The sequence below is a fragment of the Mytilus galloprovincialis genome, chromosome 11 (genome assembly GCF_965363235.1).
Source record: "Mytilus galloprovincialis chromosome 11, xbMytGall1.hap1.1, whole genome shotgun sequence".
Lineage (NCBI taxonomy): Eukaryota > Metazoa > Mollusca > Bivalvia > Mytilida > Mytilidae > Mytilus > Mytilus galloprovincialis.
Genome location: NC_134848.1, coordinates 68,434,198 through 68,442,207, shown reverse-complemented (window position 1 = coordinate 68,442,207; position 8,010 = coordinate 68,434,198). Strand labels below are relative to the sequence as shown.

The window sequence follows — 8,010 nt, the reverse complement described above, 5'->3', positions numbered from 1 at the left end:
TATTGTATTTCTGATCATTGATGAAGTTTTATATTTCACAATAAGTTTCCACATTCAAGAAGAAGAACCAGATTTTTTTACATTGTGCATTTGTGACATCAGTTAAGATAATTAAACAAAAAATTGCTTACAGTACAGATAGTTTTTCATCTATGATAAGATTTGGCAAAATACTTTTAACATCTTAACGTAAATGAAAATATGTGTTTTTGTTTCTATACGTTTATTCAGTAGTTATAAGTCAACTTTGACTAGCCATGACATATACTAAAACTGTTTGGGAGAGCTTCAACTCTTTATATAAGGAGATCAGTAGATAACAGTGTCATCGAAGAAATATTTTAGCAATCGTAATCAATTATTTTTATAAGAAAGTTACAACTGTTTGAACTATTAATGTGTATTGATACCAATAAAATGATATTTATGATAAGTAAATGTTGAACAATGAAGAAGTATTCCTTGTTCATTTTGCATATTTTAAACGCAAAGAGGTTCAGACTTCGAATGACCATAACTATGAATGTGTATTGAGATAAATAAGCTTAGCCAAAACAATAATACCTAAGTTTGTTTGTTTTGTTCACACGGCGTTATCAATATAAAAAAAATTTATGCGACTGTCATACAAATGAAAATTTAACTAGCTATCAAACCGGGTAAAATCCATCCTTTTCCACATAGGAAAACTCCTTAACCAAGTCAGGAATATGACATTTGTTACAGTGCTTTATACTTTCGTTTGATGTATTTGGTATGGTTGGGCTTTTGATTTTGTCATTTGATTAAGGACTTTCCTTTTTGAATGATCCTCGGAGTTCAGCATTTTTCAGATTTTATCTTTTAAATACGTCGCACAAGTATACAATAAGCATACAATTTGGAAAAAAGATATAATTGTCTGGCAATAAAACACGTTTGCTATTGTATGCATCGTTTGATTTCCAAGATTCCTTCCTAACTGTTTACCTACATATATATGATCATGTGTTGTTATAGTTTTAAACTGTGAATAGTATCAAAGGCAGTGGCGTAGCTTGCATGTATGCTCAGATGCTCAAGCATCCACATCATTTTGGCAAAAAAAAAGTTTTTTTAATAAATATATGATTGCATGTGTTCACAGCAGATACAAAGGTGAGGATTTGAAAATGTCGTCCAATCATTTACGAAGCAGTATGAGTGGTCTTTCCTATAGGATCATTTAGTGTATGTAAACAAGATGGATAAATCGCAAAAAAGGTGTTCTCTACTTTTTCGTGAAAAGTCTACGTCGTAGCTTGTCGTCGGCTGCGACAAACATTGAGGGTGGTTATAACAAATCCGCATGTTTAGTCTGAAATTGAGCAAGTTGACAACTAAACCATCATATCCTGATAACGTTTTCTGTGATGCGAAAGACAACGTGATAAAAACCGTATTTGTATAATGGAGTGTTATCATTTCTTTGCTAATAAATACCTTCTCCATCTAGTTACAAATATTTTAATTTTATTTTTAAGAAAAGAGTTCCTATGTCCCAGCATTACACTTATTTTATTTATCGAAGATACAAAATATCTGGAGAGAAATAACAGCTTCAGAACAAATGCAATTGGATTTCAGTCATAATTTATATTTCCAATGGGTTCAAAAAACATGATCAGGACTTATTTTCGCAATTGTCAACTGAGACATTGCTGATGATACAAGTTTCACAAAAAGCTGGCAGGAATTGTATACATAACAGTGCTAACAAGACCAGACGGACGCAGGCCGCCCGGTATTTCCATGTCCACTGCAACGCTTTAAGACAATTAATAAAAAAAAAAAAAAAACATTGTGAGGCTTATATTCCGAGAAAGAGGATCACTGCGATTCCTATATTTCGAAGTTCCATGAACAGAGGTGCCGCTGTACTTGTTATATTTTTGTGATGTCAAGTGTGAAACTTTAACATTAAATATTTTTGAATTGATTGAAGGTACTTTCGAGAAAACAATAAAATTCTGTTGGAAAATGAATATATATTGGTTGGTATTTTGAAATTAAACAAAAATCTAACTAGTGTCGGTTTCTAGGGGAATACTCATGCATAAATGGGAAAATGTAAAAAAAAAAAAAAAAATTCTGCATAATATGGTCCCAAAATTTTTTCGCCTCGCTCCGCTCGCCGACAATTTCGCATCCACATCGTTTCAACCCTGGCTACGCCACTGAAAGGTAATAGGATTATAACTTAATACGACAGACGCGCGTTTCGTCTACATCAAAATCATCAGTGACGCTCAGATCAAAATAGGTATAAAGTACTGAAATGAAGAGCATTGTTGACAAAAAATTCCCCAAAAAATGTGCGAAATACGACTAAGGTAATCTATTCCTAGGATAAGAAAATCCTTAGTTTTTCGAAAAATTTAGAGTTTTGTAACAGGAATCTTATTGAATTTACCTTATATATCACTGACTCAGACGTACTTATAAATATAATTATTTTCTGTGACTGTATATTACATTAATTTGTAGGATCCTTTACTATAGATAATTTAGCTGATCTGTAACAATAACATTTTCATGCCTTATATATCATGTACTGTAGTACGCCGCTAGATTAAAACTGACGAGGAAAGGTAACACACGGCCAGCGAAAGCTCTTTTTTGAGAGCCCATGGGGTCGTGTGGTCTAGCGGGACGGATGCAGTGCAGGCGATTAGGTGTCACGATATCACAGTAGCATGGGTTCGAATCCCGGCGAGGGAAGAACCAAAAATTTGCGAAAGCAAATTTACAGATCTAACTTTGTTGGGTTGATGTTTAGACGAGTTGTATATATATATATATGTATATATATAATTATCAAAGGTACCAGGACTACAATTTAATACGCCGGACGCGCGTTTCGTCTACCCAAGACTCACCAGTGACGCTCAGATCAAAATACTAGTAGTTGTAAATCAAAACAAGTACACAGTTGTCGAGCATTAAGGCATAAGATAATATATTCCTGGGATAAGAAAATCCTTACTATTTCGAAAAAATTCAGAGTTTTATAACAGGAAATTTATAAAATTTACCGTATAATTGATATTCATGCCAACAACGAAATGCTGACTAGTGTGCTGGTGATACCTTGTAATACTCAATATCATCTGCTTTCCTTCGTTCCTTTTTTTTATTTTTGAAGGAAACCTCAATTTAAAAAACAAAACAAAAAGAGAATTTGTCACATTCAAAGAAATGCGTCTAGTTGTTGTTGCATCACTTACCATTACTGTTGACTAACACTTGGTGATCAGTACATGTACACTTTTCTGCAGTCATGAGGCAATTTATAACAACGTCATATTACTGTTTAAGCTTTGGATATCAGTATCATCGGCACAAAAATAAATGTAGCAATCACAATCCACATATTTCACAAGAATCTTACAATTAGTTGTACTATGAACTAGTAAAAGGAGTACCAATAAAGATATATTATGCCTTTACACATCAGTTATGTTTAAGTACTCTTTTTATATTTATATGTACCGTATATACATGTAGTAACATACTACTAGGCAAAACGAAACGCCATCAAACTATAAATGTCATAGTTTTTCTGAATTCATCAAATCTATACATTACGTGCGATTGGGATATATCAAAAATTCTAAAACGGCAATTGTCCGCGCTTTCTATAGCATATCTTAGAAATGGTTGAAGTGTGAATTCATTAATATTTAGACAAAATAAATGTATAAAAATATGTAAAGACATAAGAGTTGCAACACAAAACACAATAAAATACATACCGATTCTTGTTACGTCTGAAAAAAAGGAACAGAAATTAAATCGTACTTCATTTATACTATACTTTGAATGACACGTAAATGTTTGGGCCAGCTAAAACTCAAAGTTAAAAATATTGTTTGTATAATTTAACAAACAACAGGTGAAATTCAACCAATCTTAATCATAACTTGAAAAAAATCGTCAAACCGTTTTCGTGTTAATGATCGGTAGTTTGGCAGAAACCACCTACTGTACATCCCCAAATCAAGATTCGATTTTTACATAACAGAGGACAACAAACTCATGAATACTATTTCAAATAATACAGATCAAACCCATAGAGATAACTAAAACATAATAAAACAGTTATTAATATAACACAACAATCATTTAACACCAGGAACGGTTGTCCGAAAACATGAAAAACTTCGGACATATATAGCTGAAACATGTGTAACCGCTTCAGAAGAAACCGTAAACATTTTCAAATAACAAAAGCATCATTTTTACCAGCAAATGACAATTGAACAGAATTATTTGAATGCTAATCCAACTAAACAAGAGATCCTAAAATGATTCTAAAACTGAAAAATGTAAACAACCAACAGAAATAAATAAACAAACCTATTCCACATTAGGAATCGCAAAAAGAAGAAAGATCCATTGAAATTACTTGCAGCGCAAGATCCGTCACATCCGTTAAAGTATATATCAAATAAAATGATTATGTCTTTACTTCAATTAAGTATTAATTCATGGAAGTCATAGATTTGTTGGAAATTAACACATGGCCTGGGTCGTGATATTCAGGATAAAATTCGAACGTCACGGCCCAGAGCATGTGTTTAATTCCAACAAATCCATGACTTCCATGAATTATTTCGATTCTAATAGGACAAATACGGCCATTGAAAAACTGAAGCGAGGGTGAGTTTGACGTTTGTTTTGCTGTTCCGTGTGACAACCACTTAGATAAAGCCGTAGTTAAACATTCTAATAAATCTGCAACTTACATGAATTATTAAGTAAATAAACACTAGGAAAAAATGTGCTTAATTCGGTTCATTCTCAAACCACGCATTTGCCATTTCTAGTTTACACGTTTTTCTCGCAACCGTCTAATCAAAGGTTGAAATTTCGTAACTGATTTCGGGAGTTTTTATTTTATTTTTAATTTTGTTGATTTCTCCGAGCTCTTTTGATGTCTGAAAATAAATGTTTCGTGTGTTTTACGTTGTTGCTATTTGATATCTGAAAATAAATGTCTCGTGTGTTTTACGTGGTTGCTACGAAATGGAGGTAATCGTAAAAAAAGATTGTTTTCTAGAGATATTTGTTAACTTGTTGAAATAAATATATTCAATTTGTATCTGATTAAACAAGCTTGTTTTGCATATTATTAAATGCTGTTTAGAATACTACAAATAATATGGATAACAAGTAATATAGTTATAAAGTGAGTGACGAGAATTGTTTAGCAATGGACACCCACGCGGGTAGGTTAATGCGGTTTCAAATAATATTTTACAATTTTTGGTGATTGCATCGAAATCTCATCTATTACGTCATTTTCGAAACTATACGAATTTTGATTGGCTAAATCGGACGTTGGGAGAATTTGCTATAGAGTGGTGATTTTTTGGCTTCACCGAGGTCAAAGATTTATCAACTTGTTGTTTTTCGACAACGGCATTGCGACATTAACAATATCTTCATACATGATCATTGTTCCCTTGAACACTTACAGTTTTAAGTAAGAAAATCGCCAAAAACTAAGATTCATCAACGTCAATGTTTAGCTTGTCACGTCACAGTCATTATTATCAGCTGTTGAGCACCTTGTCACAGAAGTCGGCACATGGAAATCACAATGGAAAGGTGGATTTAGCATACATTTTGAGGTAAATACGTTGTAAATTGTAACTCTTTATCACCGGTACCCATTTCTTCTTATTGAATTTGTTGAAGTGAATCAAAACATTTATAATTCGTCATTTATTTGGATAACCGACGACGAAAACCGTTGACCTATGAATCAATCAACGAATCAATAAAGTTAGCTAAATGGAAACAATGCTCGGAGAAAGATTGTTTTAATATTAGTTTTATTAGACTTGATTTTTCCCAAGCTAACTGTTACATAATAATTACAACCCCCCCCCCCCCTTAATTCCCCCTTGGTTTAGTGTATGCAATAAATTAAAACTATTCATTTTTTACTTTGGTAGTAAACTAAGGGGTGCACCCCCTATATTATCATACCCAGTCTACCTATCCTTAAGCTTAGTCATTTTTTGTATAAACTTTTATACACCACCTACGCAAATGAACAGTGTTGGTGTTTTTACATTTTAAACAGAGAATGACATTGTTTCAATTCAGAATTATTTTTTTTTCATTGTGATTTAAGCATAAATTTTATTAAAATAAAACATGGATTTGTTTCACAAATAGTATTTATATATCCATTGTCATTTCTAAGTTTATAAAAAAATACCAGAATTTATAAATGCATGTTCAAACAAATAAAATGTACTATTATTAAAGTTATATTTCAGTTATCAGGCTACTGAGATTTTACAAAATGAGAGAATTTGCTCATCTCAGTTAATATGTTATCCAATTTAATTTTTAGTAATAGACATGAAAATTTTAAATTGATCACCACTTTCATTCAATTGACATAAAGACTATTGATTACTTGTAGGATTTGCTAATCCAAATAAGTGACTTTAAAAGGTGTCAATCTACATTGATGTACATATTTCAATATCATACAGATTAAATACCTAACAGTTTTTTTTAAGTATCTCCTTTATTGCCTATTTCCTACATGTTTAACAAAAAACTTTTGGTGTGTTTATTGCTTTAAAGTTTTGACTATGCAATTTTATATTTGTCTTTTGCAGAATTTGTATTCACTGTTTTTTTTTACTGCTTCCAAGTGAGTTGACATGTAGGAAGTCTGCATTTTGATGTAAGCATTCAAATATTATATTATTGTTACTGACACTTTAATATTTTTTAGTCACATGAAGTGATATGAAAGCTATTTTAAGATTAATTGCTTATGAGTTTAGATTACTCTGTCTATTATCTTTATGTGTTAAGAAAGTAAACAAGCATGGCAATTATTTTATTACAAACATGTAAGTTTACTATTAGTTTTACCAACCACTGCTGATACTAAGGGCTATAGCTATTAAGCTTACTAAAATTTGATTATATTGAAGTTCTCTTTTTGTATCAGAATAAGAATATAAATAAGATAATTGTTATGTTCAAAATATTAATAACAGGGCACATTAAGAGCATATTATTATATAAATCAAGTTCAATGATTGAAGTAATAGATATTATGCATATATATAGCAATGGGGCTTATAAATTAATTATATTGTGTATAATAATATCATTTTTTTTTGCAGGATTTTAAGATGAATGAGAAACAATGGCTACTTCCAATACAATAGCACAATTGATAAAATGAATAAGACACAAGGACTGCACTTTTCATTCTAAGGAAGATCAACAAATGATACCCAAACAAGGATATTATTTTCATATCAGATTCCTGTACATGAGATATAAAGAGAAAATTCATTTTCCTGAAAAGACAACTCTTTACTTATACATATGTGTGACAAAATTAATGGAATCAAGACTGTTTTAACTGTGCTAAAAGGAATACAAATTAGAAGTTAATTGACTGTATTAAAAAAAAGTGAGAAAAAATTTACTGTATGAAAAAGCAGGTTCAGGAAAAGGAAATATGTTGAAATGAATGAATAACTTACTGCAATGATTCTGGAACATGTGTTAGTTCATGATCAAACAAAGGAAAAATTTATAAGAAAGTGGAATACATATGTGATATTGTGTCCTAATTATGATCACTGAGGAGAGGATGTTTCACAGAACTTTTACTTCATAAATGTGTCACTGTGTACAAATTGTGATTTCATTCAGTGGATAAATTATATTTAGCTGTGCTCCATGGAATATTAAAATCAAAATCATTAATAGTGTTTATTAATAATAATGTGAAACAAAAGCAAAAGTGTTAGGAATGATGAAATGTTTTCACATACAAATTAGCATATAGATTCATCAATAGGAACACTCATTCCGGGATTTCCCTAATTTCAATGATTGTGAAACATGTTTTATAACAAAAACAAAAAAAAATCTATGTTATTTGGTTATGATGGTAAGTTGTGACACATTGAAAAACATACCACATGAAGTAAAATAAGT

The 8,010-nt window shown here is 31.2% G+C and overlaps 1 long non-coding RNA gene across 1 annotated transcript; it reads left to right on the top strand.

Moving 5' to 3' along the window:
- The first annotated feature begins 5,292 nt into the window (after positions 1-5,292).
- LOC143052681 (uncharacterized) lies at positions 5,293-7,776 on the top strand. The gene is made up of 3 exons (XR_012971206.1): positions 5,293-5,654; positions 6,663-6,730; positions 7,182-7,776. It is a non-coding gene; the product is annotated as an uncharacterized LOC143052681 (long non-coding RNA).
- The last annotated feature ends 234 nt before the right edge of the window (positions 7,777-8,010 follow it).